Raw genomic sequence first — 15,320 nt, 5'->3', positions numbered from 1 at the left:
CTTCGTAGGCCTCACGGTCTTTAGCTTGAGACTCCTTCTCCTGTTGAAGGGATCACAAAGCCTTGTGATCATGGGAATTCATATCCACCGTAATAATGGTAGCTTCCTTTTGAGACTTTTTCAAAGCCTCCTTTGAGGATTCATGCTCACTAATCCTAGTAGTTAAAGAAGAAGAAGATCCATGAATTCTTGCCTCCTTCTAAAGAGACTCGGCAAGGCTAGCTTTCTCCTGCAAGGCTGACACTTCCTGATGAAGCTTAAATATTTCTTGTTCAGATGCTTCACACTTCCGTTTCCATGTATCCCATTCTTCGGAAGGATTACCCATGGACAAAACATCACTCAGACCAGCAGTAGCTAGGGAGAATAAAGAAGTGGTCTAGCAAGTGTAAAAAGTGGCTTCTAAGAAAAGCTTCATCTTCTCTACTTCTGGAAAATATTAAAGAAAATCAAGATCCTCTTCAGAGATCGTAGCAAGGTTCTTCTGAGGAGTACATGGATTTCGGGAAGGAAAAATAGTCGGAAACTTGAGGAAACAAGTGGACGAACCGAAAAAGGCATCCCTGGACAATCGTGTCCGTTTAGCTAAATCTTTCTCCAATGGAGGACTTTGAACTTGATCTCTGTCCCTTTTGGTATTAGTAGGAGGGGACCAAGCCTGACCCTCAACAATTGCAGCAGCAACTCTAGAAGAAGGTTTTCCATTGCTAAGAGAGATCGGGGAAACCTCGACAATGGCAAGTGTGTTAGAGTCAACGGGAAGAGGAACGATTGCCCAAGTCGAAGGAGTGACGTTGACACCTTGAGCCTCCTGATCTTTAGCAATAGTGTAGACCTTCCTCAAAGAATTCATTTTAGAATCCATTTTATCTACAAATATCAAACACTCATGTAAAAAAAACCACAAGGAGAATACTTTATCCTCATAAAAAATCTCCTTCCTCTCTAGACTACTGGTCACGCTCATGATATCATAGGTATCGATATAATGTTTCCTTTGTAGTGAAGGTTTCACATCTGTAGGGCCAAATCTCTCCTCATAGCCAAGCTTCTTATAAAAAGTGTCCAGATATTTCTTCATTGAAATCTCATCAGGAGTGAGAGAATCCAGATGGATGACATATGTATGAGGTTCATGTTTGAAATAGACCCAAGTCCTATATTTTTTAAACTTGTTCATGAATGAACAAGGATATCTAATAGAAACATAACAGAACATGGAGTGCGGAAGTTACCCTTTAAATCATTCTAATTCCCGAAAAAGGGCTAAACTAGGGAACTTATTGATGTGGCGCGATGAGCCCTTAATCTCGGAAATTATACCTAGAGGTATGTATCATAAGGAAAAGAGGGAAGAACAACAGACATGAGGGTTTCCAAGACCGATACTCGGCCCAGAATCATAACGCCTTTATATAAGCACAACCATTGGGATGGAGTTGTGAGGGGGAAACCTTCAAAAACCTCAACACATCCACTTCAATCTCGGATAAATGAAGCTACAGGTTTATCCGGGTGAAAAGACATTTATATAAAGGAATGGAACACTCCTCAAAGCTTATACATATCCTCTTTCGTGACTCTAGAGAGTTAACAACACTCATAATCATAGGATCACTTAGAGCACAAAGGGTTCCCAATATCTTAGAGTCCACCCAACTATAATTATTCATATCAACCGGATCCACTAGTGTGATGCTCCTCATAGGTATCTCATCATCCTAGAAGATCTTGAAGGGAATAAGCCAATTCATACCCTCAAGTTGAGTTCCACACCCCAAATGATCGTTGATCTCGGCATCATTTGGATCCCGACCATAAATAGTGTGGTAAGTCTTGATGAAATTTTGGGTATCTTCCCTATTCAAAGTCGCGGCCTCCATCTCTAGGGTAATCAAAGCGGGGGAGGCTAAATCTCCTAAAAATACTAATGGAGCAGGTGCAGAATTGACAACACAATCACCTTTCACATCCTCATAAAAAAGAAGTGTGTCAAAGGAAGACTTGTTAAAGGAAGCTTATATATCGACAGAACCATTAGAAAACCTCTCTAACTCAGAATTATCAGACACAATTATAATGATTGGAACGGAATCATAATTAACTGGACGAGGGGAACCTGAACTATAGAACGGTTCAATCCTAAATAAAGGGGAATAATCATTACTCCTAGATACACCAGACAAACTTATAAGGTCGTCATTTATATTGGCTATGGCAAATAGAGACTATGAACTATGAAATAATCTCAAGGTAAGAAAGGTACTTAGAGAGAGTAGAACCAGATGAAGAAGGTAGAGAATAAATGTGGAATGGAAAGCTTTGTTATGGAGAAGGAAAACGTCAGATAAATTATCCTGGGAAGAAAGGAAATTGCTCTTGCAAAAAGAAACTGACTCTCAAGAATGGAGAAAGTTCTCCTGAAAAGTCAAGATACATTTATATAGAGGAGAGGGAGAAATGATCGAGATTAATGGAAAATAAAAATTTACAAATCAACAGCGAGATTTCACCTTGGGAATACAAGAGAAATCAAGTGCAGTCGAATGTCCTAGAGAAAAGCATCACGCCTTAACCTGCAACCATAAATCCACGCGCTAGAAAAAATAAGAGAGACATTTCAATGATGGGAAAGGAAATTAATGCACTTGTTCCCCATCACTTTTGTAACTGCCCCGTGACCTTCCAACTTCTCACTATGACCGGACATGATAGCCAGATGTCGGTCACAACATTAAAAGACTTATCGACTAGTAAACACCTAGTCAGCCTTGGAGGAAACTGTTCTGGACCAGTCAAAGGCCCGAGGCGGGGGTCCAAATATGCATAGTCCAATTGAAATTATCCAACGTATATAATCAGTACATGTGAGATTCAAGGTACACTTTATTGATCTCTATCTTTTAATACACTCATCTTGGACTCTATAACTGATAACTTGCACGTCCACCTCATGCCATAGTATTGGAGATTAGTATTATCGCTTCCAAAATCCTACATCATCAATCAACACCAAATTTAATTCTAGTATGGATATATATATATATATATATATATATATATATATATATATATATATATATATATATATATAAAGGAAGCAAAGATCATGTCATACTGTATACTAAGAATCACACAATGAACATCATAGATACAAAGCTAATTCGGTAAAATATATTAAGATATCAAAGAAACAAAAAAAACAATAAAATAAAATTCCAAAAGACTGAACACCAATAGAAAGAAAACAAGTTAATATCACTAAACCATAAAATGATAGTAGACATGCTAGAACTCAACATCGAGAACATCTATTGAAGGAATATATTCCTCACAAAAAAAAGAATAATCATCCCCGAAAAGTAGGTCAAACTCCCAAGTCGTTATTGGCTAAAGAATATATTAGGTTTCTTCAAATAGTTAGAGAAAGAACATGAGAAAACTGAAGACCTACTAAAATATAATTTTCAAAAAATAAAATTATATTTATCTTCCAAATTCTCCATATTTAAAGGCGTACTTGAAAAAATAGCGGTGCTTCGGGATTTTCAGATGGACCAAACTATCGAAAACCAAATCATAGCTAGCCTCCCCTCATAATTTAGACCTTCCCCCCAATGAAATAAAGACCTCAAAAAGAGAAGATTGTCCCTCAGAAGGAAAAGAAAACACCACTCAAGCCACCTAATATTTTATAAAACGTTGTAGCACAACCTCATGGGTCACAAAGTGGTGAGAAAGTGACTTATAAAGAACCAGAATATAAACCATAGGAAATACCATTGGTGTTAAGTAAAACATGGCGCTTAAGAAGATTCTTTCTTGTTTGATTTGTGTCCTGAAGAGGTTGTCACAAGAACACTACCACTTTGGAGGAGAACAAACTAACATAAATTATGGGCAAGATTCGATCTTATATATTAATGGATGTAGCATCACTAAGATTGAATTTAAGGAGAGAATTATAAGTCGAGGTACCCCGAAAAAACACCATCATTTACATCCTGCTACCACCAACAGTCTTTGTCTAAGGAAATGGTAGTTTCCTAAATTTCCCGAAGGAGATTCGCATCCAACACATATTCCCAAAAAACGTCTCTCCTACACTGAAAGTACTAGACCAAAACTATATTAATCAGGTGACTGATCTCACCCACCTTTTTATCAAGTTGTCTAGAAATTAGATTGAGTTTATGGAATTTATCCTTAAGGAGAGTTTTCCTCATCAAAGGATCATCCCAAATAGAGGTGAGAAGCCTTGACCACACATTCTTCTATAGAATAAATACAAATCAATCAAAGAGAAGTTCCTTGATCCTACCCAAGAAGAGAAACTCTCTTCCACCACGTAGTAGAGGCTCGAAAACTATTAGACTTGCCCTCATGAAGAGGAGACAACATGATCCTCGTACGAAACCGAAAGGATGTCTTTCCATTGAATGGTAACATCAAAGATGATTCTCCACTATCATTTACCTAGAAAATCCAAATTAATTAAGCAGAGATCACCAACACTCAACATATATCTCATTTTAGGCTTATAGATGTCAGATCATTTAAACTAGGAAATCTTAACTTTCACTCCACCTTAAAGGATTAATTTTTGGATCCTGGCTATCTTTTTTTCACACCTTAACTAGAATTTTCAAAAAGGACAAAAAGAAAATAAGGGTTGAATTAAATACATAATTGAGCAGAACTACAATTCACTCATTCTGACGTACATATGGCTCCACGAAGACATTAGTCACCTTGTAATAAGACTAACCATGGGTTTCCCAAGTAGTCTTAAGGCGAGGATTTTCACCAACCAAAAGATAAAGATACTTTAAAAGGGGTGTCTTGTTTCAATGAAAGAAGTCACCTTCTAAAGTCATAAAAATTGGGTCAACATAAATCTCAATTAGGCTACTCTTAACAAAATTAACATGGATCGGCAAACTCAAACACTCGACGAATAGCTTTAATAAGCCAAAGGTTCTCAATCGGAGCAACTTCCAAGATAGTCATATCATATGCATACTAAAGATGAGTGATCACCAAATCTGGTGACCATACCCCAAAACTTGAGAAAAGCACCAGCTCCACTACCTTGTTAATGAACTCCTTGAGTCTTTCAGCCACAAGTAGAAAAACAAATGGGGATAAAGGATCTCTTTGACTCAATAATCTCTTGAGTCAAGCAACCATTTACCAAAATGGTAAGGTCCTGAAACACACACATGAAGGCATCTAAATTTGTCATTTTTCTTTGAAACCAAACATATAATCAAGGAAACTCCAACTAACCGACTCATAAGTCTTTTCGAAATCCAACTTAAAGATAAGGTAATTTTTCTTGACTTTCTTAACCAAATAAACCATCTCATTAACTACCACCGCCCATCAATAAAAAAACTTCTCTTTGAAAATAGCGAACGGAATAGGAGAAATAAAATCAAAAATATTATATATATATATATATATATATATATATATATATATATATATATATATATATATACATTTCAGTTGGTAAATACAATTCATCGCTCCGTGTACTCTGTCACGCACTTAAATTATATATTAAAAATAAAATTATTTTAAATAATTTTGTAAATACAATTCAGTTGGTAATTACAAACACTTTGATATTTAAATGTATAAATTTTAATAAAGTTTTCAATCTTCAATGTTTAAAGTGCAATCTAAAATTTAGAGTTTTTTTTTAATAATCATGTTTTTTTTTAAATCAAAATAACAATATTTTCAGAAAATATATATCAAAGTAACCATGTTTCAAACAAAAAAAAATTTACACACAAAAGGAATAGTCAGTGGTATGACGCATGCATTATTTTTTGTACACAGATGTCATGCATGATGGCAGATGCTTATAATGACACTTAAAAAGTGTAGGTAAAAATACATTTATTGTAGGTATAGCCCAAAAGCTTATTCCTACGACATTTTACCATAGATACAATAAATTGTGTCACTAAAAATTGTCGTAAGTATAAGTATTTCGGGCTATACTTTTACCTAGGGTTTTTGATTGTCACTATAAGCATGCGCCAGACTTTTACCTACCATTTTTTACTGTCATTATAAACATGCGTCATCATGGCACCTATGTATAAAAATGAATTCATACGACTACTCCTCTTGAGCTCGAATTTTTTTGTTTGAAAAATCGTTAATTTGATATTATTTTGAAAATATGATTATTTTAGAATTTTTTTATTTTAAGAACATGGTTATTTTAAAAAAAAAATCTAAAATTTATGCTAATAGTCTTACATCGACGTGAACATGTCTTTATAAGTTGGGACAATCCTCACTTAAAAGTCGATTTTGTAAGATTGAGTTAGGCTTAACCATATTTCTTAACATAATATTAAGAGTCTCGTTTAAGATCTGATAGATCATCTGCTATCAAATTTTCGCTATCGAATCACCCACCATTTATTTGTACGCTCCAGATGTTCAATACTACGCGTGAGGAGGTGAATTAAGAGTTTAACATCCGATAATATATAACTTCAACTTGTCTTTATAAATGGACATAATTCTTACATTACAACCCGATTTTATAGAATTAAATTAGTTTCAATCAAATTTCTTAACGGATTAAACTATCAATTTTGTTATGAGTCAAACTTTATAACTAAAGGACTTTACCGATATTTCCAAAAAAAATAATAATAATAATAATAGAGGACTTTACCGTACTCTATATGCTCTAAAACTTTAATAAGTCCATAATTGGTTCGCATTTTTCTGTCAAAAGAAAAAGGATTGAATTTCGTTATTTATTTACCCTTGACAAGGATTGGATTTCATTTTAAAATTTCTTTTCTGCGCTCACATAGACTTCTTGAAAATTGATTAGGTCCTTTATCACATCAATATAAATAAACTACACTAAAGTTCCTTTCATAGTATTCAATATTAAATCATAAAAACCATTATAAAGATTTTGTGAACCACGCTAATGAAATGAAATTTCTTCATCTTAATTTATTGGTAGATTGAAATGGTGAAAGAGACTATTATTCCATACAACTTGAAGAGACTTAATCAAAGTTGTATACACCAAGTAAGAATAAACAAGAAAATATTCAAATGAATAGACCTTGTGGAGACTTGATCCCTTCTATCTAACTTATTAATATTTTTATTTCTGCAATCTTTTCCACGTTCTAGATGAAGTATATCTGATTATCACACACAGTGTTTCAGAATTTTTGGCTGTTACTAATCTTTGAGATTGGAATTTTGATAAAATAATAATATGGAAAAGATTCTATAGGTCTCTTGAAGGTCCAAATGCGTGGGTTAATGCCTACCTTTGCGGCGATTCTTTCGCAAAACCAAATATAAAACCTTCAATTAATCTTATATGCCATGCTATGCTATGCTGTGTAGTTCAACTATACCCTTCATAATTTTCATCACATGTCCCCATGTTTTGCGGAGTTTTTTTTTAGTTTAACTTTGCATGTATTTTGGTAGTTTTTTATTAGTGGTTAGAATCTCAAGAAATTCTGTCTTATTTGTGAAAAATAATACTATGTAAATGAGAGAGGACAAAATTTAACGTAGTATTTTTACAGTTTGGATTGGATATGATAAAAGATGAGATCTGCAGAGGTTGCATGTTACTTTATCCGACATTGGTGATTTTGAGACATTTCTTGGAAGTTTACTTCTTTAGTTAATTATTTTTTCATTTTGTTTTATTGTTGTTCTCACCATATTTACTTTTTTGTTTTATATGTTGATGTTTCTTTTTTTTACTTTTACTTGCTTCTTCAATTGTTTTTTCATTCCTTTGGAACATCTGGGTTTGGGCAACATCCATGTTTCCCTGCGTTTTCTGTTCTTGCATTCAAAAGTCCCTTACTAGCTAGGTTGAGATTGTGTGGTCTTGATTGGGCGGTTGAGCTTCACAAATTGGTGAATGTAGGGCATCCCTCACTGTATTGAACACATAACAATGATGTAACAATCTAGACGAGTAAGGAAATGAACACAAAATGGATTAAGTAACAAATAAATTGGAACTAAGTAAATATAAACAACTTTACTTCACTTGATTTTATTTAGATGAAATTAACATATATTCTCCTATTATAAGTGTTTTTGCCTAGACGGGAGATACAATGGCTCAATAACGCACGTAATCATATCAAGCACATTATGTACAAGCAGAGGTCGAATGTTCGTCTCATCATAAGATGAAGACACCGTATTGACTTCACGTGAATGGCATCTGATAAAGGTATCATTCCACCTGTTATAGATCTAAGGAAGATTCTAATACCTCGGGAACAATCACAAATCTTTCCTTAAAAAAAACACTTGATTTAGACAAATGAATGAAGGAGAACCGTCAGATGACAGAATAAATTTCACATTAACACTTGTCCACTTTGACAACTCTTATGCCCAAGAAGTTTCTAAGCCCTCAAAAACCCTTGAATCTACTTATAAAAAGGAAGACATCCATCTAATCAAGATACACACACTATTTACATAAAAAATACTTCATGCTTACAAAAGAAACATGATTGAGCGTCATAGTGTTTGCAGGTATCACCCTTCCTTAAGGCGTCAAACCACACTTGAAGCTCGCTATGTCTCCCCAAAAATCAACCAAAACTTACCAACTTCACACCCCCGTGAATAACTCCTTTTGACAAGGATTGTTGGTGTCATATGCGGGAACATTCATCAATGTTCAAACACTTTCATTCAAACTTATGAATGGTGAATTGCGCGAGAAGACCCACGCAAAACTCTAATTGCACCCCCCCCCCCCCCCCGGGGCTCGCTCAATTTGTCGTCAGCAAGATCGTGAGGGAAAACAACAATCCAAAATATGGATTGACGACATACTCTTCACACCAAGGGATTTTAATTCAACGCCTACCAGCAATTAAGGTCATCCTTGTCCCGCCACCAAACAACGAACTTTTGCCACCTTTAGGAATACTCATCAAATCTGAAGGAGCTTTCCCACCACCTCGGCCTCCACAAGGAGACAATGGCTCACCCTAACTCAATGTTCTAGTAACGTTAATGATGAACACTGAAGCTAACACCCTACTAAGAGATCTGTTGATAGTGGTCAACAGACAATCTACGAGTTTAGAACACCGAAATGAGAAACTTTGAGGGGTCAAAACCACTTACTTCAGTTTTTTCCTAATACCTAGACTCCATGATGACGTAGTGACAAACTACAACGATGGTCTGACAGAGTCTTCTTGGCGTTGTAGACCCCGAGGCCACTGTAGGAGAAGAATATTTCACCCTTTCCCAAGAAGGCATTCTCCTTCAAGATCAAAATTCGAGTGTTACCATTAGAGGAATTTCCATCATTGGTGCCTCCGCGTCTCATGTTCCTCATCCTCTGATATTTCCAATAGCGACGACAGAATCTCCTTCAGAAACTTTTTTAGCATGAGAATCAGCGAATACCTTATACATGTGGAACTCAAAAAACTATCATTAATGGGAATCTAAGACGGTACAAATGGCCCATGTGAGCACGCGGATATTGTTGACGTCATGTTAAACTTTAGAGGATTTAGGGTTGGAGAAGTGTAAGTTATTCGCTCTCACACTAAATGGAGGGGGTCGCGGCTTGATTTAGGGAGTTAAGAAATGAGTGAATAAGTTACTAGGTAGAACTCCATAAGATATTTTCCACTCACTTTACAAAATCTCTAAGGTGTCCCAAGCCAGTGGAAAGCATAGGCTCAGTCAGGTAGGATAGGATGAATCCCTATGGTAATAGATTGAAAGGTTCAATAGAGAAGCCAGTCTAGTCAAAAGTGTCGACAATGAAATGAAAAAGTATTTGTTGAGTATCGGACTCCAACCACAGTCTAAATTTGAGAAAGTGTCGAGATTAGGGCCCAGAAGACTTTTAAAAGCTTGTTAGTGTGAGATTACAAAGTACATTCAATACAAAGAAAAAATGGTTGCAAGGCAATATAATAACAAGATTTAGAGATGGTTGAGGCATGCAAAAGGGTGATTGAGGAGGCAAAGTATGGTACGGATGGAAAAGGTGAATGTAATAAAGACGAACGATTGGTTCGAGAGAATACGAGAATACCACCATCTAGATATCGAGATTACACTATCTTGAACAACATCAAAAGAACACTTCCAAAAATAATGCATGAATGTAGAATTTCAAGAGGATCAAGTAGAAACGCTAAAACAGATCTATGAATACCTTGGCATCGATAAATCTCGGTATTGTGAGTTTCATAATAAGAATGGTCATAATACTGAGGAACACATATGGATGATGAGTATCGTTGAAGATCCAATAGGAAAGGGAAGTTATCTAGATTTTCGCCGAGATAATAACATAGCTAAAGAGATAAGGTCGAGTAAAGGGATGTGGCCTAAGAAAAATTAAAATCAATGTGATGATGAAGAGGATAAGGAAATATTGGTATCGTATATTATTGTCGAAGGAGATTTTAGAGAATGGGAAAGGCTACCTATTCTCATGAACATTGAGGAAGAACCACCTCATTCCTAGGAAGACCTCCTCATTAACGCTAGAACTAAATAGGAGGCGGCAACAAGCAAGGAAGGAAAGGGAGTTAAACCGAGCAAAACATTGTCAAAACATACATCATTGATAACTACATGAGGGGGTTTTGGAGGATTGTCTCACTCTAAGAGGGGCTCCTACAATTAAATAAAATGGAAGCTGGGAGAAATGATGTTGCTAGAGAAGAAGATAAACTGATAATCAGTAGGAAAAGGTCAACCACCAATTTTTTATGACAAAGATTTAATCAACGGAGTGCCCAATTCTCACGCCCCGCTGCTGATAAGAGTTGTCACGACCAAATATGAAGTGCGAAGGGTCCAAACAGATCAGGAATGTTCATGTGACATAACGTACACCAACCTTCCGGTTGCACCTGGTCCACAAGAATTGTACTCCTTGCAAAAGGAATGACCTTTGAGGGTTCAATGGGTCAACAACAAGGCATTGGGGATACATCAAACTCATGGTGTCTTTCAGGAATAAGGAATTCAAAAAATACCATGTATACATAGTTCTTGATGATTGATTTCAAATTCATCTATAATTATATAAATGGTCGCCCTACCCTGGCTACATTGGGGTCGTATCTTACACAATCCATCTGAAACTAAAGTATCATTCCACCGAGGATGGGGTATCCACCAAAAATCATATTTAAAAGCATGTAAAACTTGTTTCTTGACATCCCTGAAGGCTCATCAAGAAAAGGTCGGCACCAAAGGCAAAGAACCATTGATGATCAAAGATAGGAATGACCCATAAGAACGGAAAGGGAAGGACAAATGCACGACAAAGTTAAAAGAATCCCAACAAGGCTTAGTCAAACTATAAGACCTCTACGTAAGGATTAAATCTGACATTGAGGGATCAAAAAATTGAGAAATTTTCAAATAGGAAGACCTTAACACTTCGAATACAATAGCCATTGGCACCAGAAGGACGTGAGTTCCATAAAATATCTTTATTTATGTTTTTATCATAGTTTGTTTCACGTATGGATGGTTTTAGTCACCCAAAATTTTGTTTAATGTTTACAACTATGTTAATTAAACAAGAGGCATTTCTCCCTTTTTCTACAATGATGATTTGACAAATTTGTTCAAACTTCAAATCTACTCACACAAAAAAGGGACTGGCGAAGATGAAGCGATAACCTAATAAAAGGCACCAATGGACAAAGCTCCACCCACAAAGAAGGGGGAAATAAACATAAAGATATCTAAAATGAAAAATAGGCCTAACTCCTCGGTTAGCCATCAAGGAGAAAAAAGGTCACCCAAAACCAATCCCCATTTCACCTAAGGTCAAGCCTAGGGTAGGGTTGACAAAGGGTGTCTTTTATCTAGGAACTATTGTGGATTGCCAAAATATAAAAAAATATTGAATTCCAAATCCAACAAAACAAGATAACTCACAAAGGTATTAATATTAATCGAGAAACCTTTATCCACTCAAATAAAGTACAAAGCATTTAAGATCATTATGTAAAGAATAAAAATAAAAAAAGTAATGTTCATATCCATGTTACAAAATGTTATACACCATACGCAAAGCCTAAAAATAAAGCAGAAAGAAAGTCATAATGTCCTCGATTTATCCTACCTTTAGTCACCACTTTGTAAGCATCAAAGCCAATAGTTTCCATAGTGATGCTAGGGTTCAGTACTTGAATTGAAGCAACGTCATTTCCAAATCTCTAAATGTCCACATGAGTGATTTATGTCTCATATTCAGAACACATATGGCCAAGCCAAAGTACCTTAGAGCTCAATTCATATATTGTTTTTCATCTCAGAGACAAGTCTCATATTGAACCCTCTTCAAATCCATGTTCTCTGAAACAAAAACAAAATATTTTTCCTTCATTCTCTTCAATCCTAAACATTTGCCAGAATGTCTTCTGAGGAGCTCATTTTCACCCATGAGGGAAGAAACCTTATTTTTTTAGTTTAATAATTAGGCTTCTATGACTTTCTTCAACTCCATGCTAATGATGTCATCTCACCACCAAGTTGCTCCTTCCTTAATGATTGTGTAGAGTTGAAGCCATCAACTTGGCCATATAAGCAATGCACTCCACAAGTACAAAACTTACGGGGGGAAAAGGGACCATAATTATCCACGTAGATTGCATCAACCTTTGAAACAAATCATTGTATCTTCAATGGATCTATAGGAATAGGAGTCATGGATAGAGAAAGGAATTGATAATCACTTTCATTATCATACATAACAGCTTCAAGATTGTCCTTGGTCGACAAGATCATCTTTGACTTAAATTTGTTTCGAAGGTGGCCACATCAGTAATCGTGCGAATGCACGGGTATCTACAGGTTTAAGAAATTTCTTTTTATTTTTATTACATTTTGGAAACAAATACGCGTAACACATCAGTACCCGTGCGAATGCACGGTAAATGAAACTACCATACCAGTACACGGGCGTAGCCACACGTTTAAAAAAATTATATGAACGAGGAAAATAAAACTACTAATCAAAAATATTGAATAATAGAAACTTATCAATTCAATATATGCGTAACAAAATATATTGTTGATCCAAATATTTTTAAATTGTCTTATTTTAATAAATAATAACTTTATAAAAACATAAATAATGTTAAAACATAAATAATATTTACTTACAGAAGAAAAATACTATTGATTCAAATATTTTGTTATACGGAAAAAAATTGTAGACACCAATTTATTATCTTTTAAAATAATAAATTATTTTTGTTATACAATGTTATCTTTTATTTATTTTTTCATTTTTATTACATTTTAGAAACAAATGCGCGTATCATATCAGTACTCGTGCGAATGCACGGGTATCATGCTAGTATATTTGGACTATATATAAACTAGACACGTCAATTATTCAATGAAAATAAAAAGTTAAAATTTTCTTATTATAAGGAATGGGTGGAGTATTTATATACATGACAAGGTTAGGGGGAATCAGAGAAAATAAGCCTTCATTGGAGATAGAGATACAAATTTCAACTCCTACAAAGAACATGTGTCGATGCATGTATTTCTTTCTTCAGAGTATTGAAAAAAGAAGCTCCATTCAATATGACGTAGTATTGAAATCCATATAGCTCTATGTTATGGGTAGTTGTCGTGATAGCAATTTGATTAATTAATCTACAATCCTTCAACTAATATTCATTAACTCGTGAACACAGATGCAAATAAAGAAACAAAAATGATATAGTTTCTTATTCCCAACAACATAAGCAAACAAAATTTAATAAACCAAACCCATCATCATGATTGAGGTCTATTTAAGAAAATCCTGAAACTACTCTAAATGGATTAATCAACGAGCAATAAGGAAGCTCTATAACATTCTTTGAATAGGTAGCCATGTGTTCAAGAATCAAGTATGACCAATTAACTTGAAGACCTTATTTGATAGTAAAGAGAAGTTGTATCTCAGTATCTGTTACATTAGAATGATTTGAAATTTGGGAAGTATGACATATCCCAATATGTAATGCAACAACCTTTCATCAATATGAAAGATTCCAGCTGACCAAGAGTTTTTAACTGGAATTTTACCACCAAGCATTTTCTTACGCTTATGAAAAAATTCATGCTCAGAGAGCCTAGAAATCCCATAATAAGAATCCTTTTTGACATATTCTGGATACGCAACAGACTTATTCATCATTATCTCTAAACCTTCAGAAGGAATATCCAAAATATGACCTAACTCAACAGCAGAAAAATTAATTGGAACTCCTTTGACAAAGGAACTAAGTACTTCATCTTCATAAGTCATGTTGGTGTAAAAGACCTTAACAAGTTCGGGATAATACATATCATGCATGCTAATCAATCCATCAATCTTTTGACTTCTTAAATCCTCAACAAATTTAAAGCATGTATACGGAAAAAAGCCTAAATCCATATACCTTGGACCAAACAAGAGTTTGGGAAAGAAGTAATCAATATAAGTTTTTGTTGTTATTGAGTGGGAAACAACCGATTTAGCTTTGAATCCACTGAAGAGGATCTTGGTGGATTGGAGGATGATGCCTTTTCTTTGCCCTTAGTTACCTTACCAACCTTAGTTTTTGGAGCCATTTGTAGGAGATATGAAGGTTTGGGTATGAGGTTAATTGAGCTTTTGTTTGATTTTAGTGAGAAGTTTGCGAACTTTGTGGAAACTAAAATGGAGGTTGAGGGAAATTTTGGAGAAGATGAAGAGGGAAAGAATGAGGTGTGTATGTAGGATCAGAGAGAGAGAGAGAGAGAGAGAGAGAGAGAATCTGATATTTGAAAAGGGTAGGGCGGCTAGGGTTAAGTGGGAAGGAGGAAAGTGTATATTTTATTTAAATGGGGAAGGAATAAAGAAGTTTGACCAAGAATTTAATTAAAAAATTACAAAATAAAGCAGCATCAATCGATTGACAGGACCATGCAATCGGTTGACACAAAATTGTGTTACATTCTACCAAAGCCAAAAATGAGTTTTCTAATGCATGCAATCGACTAATGCAAAGTTTCAATCGTTTAATTCAAAAAAAAAGTGAATAATTGATTAACATATCCCTGCAATCGATTGCTTCCATCCAAAAATTGGAAAAAAAACATTAAAATTTTGCTAGAAAACCAATTTTTCATCAAAAAGTAACACATACAAAACTCGTAATTATAAACTAACACACATATTATCACAATTGTTCAAAGATATAGCATGATTAGCATAATCATTTAATGGAAACTTAAACAATTAGAAGAATAGA

The sequence above is a fragment of the Lathyrus oleraceus genome, chromosome 5 (genome assembly GCF_024323335.1).
Source record: "Lathyrus oleraceus cultivar Zhongwan6 chromosome 5, CAAS_Psat_ZW6_1.0, whole genome shotgun sequence".
Lineage (NCBI taxonomy): Eukaryota > Viridiplantae > Streptophyta > Magnoliopsida > Fabales > Fabaceae > Lathyrus > Lathyrus oleraceus.
Note: the sequence above shows the minus strand (reverse complement) of the source record.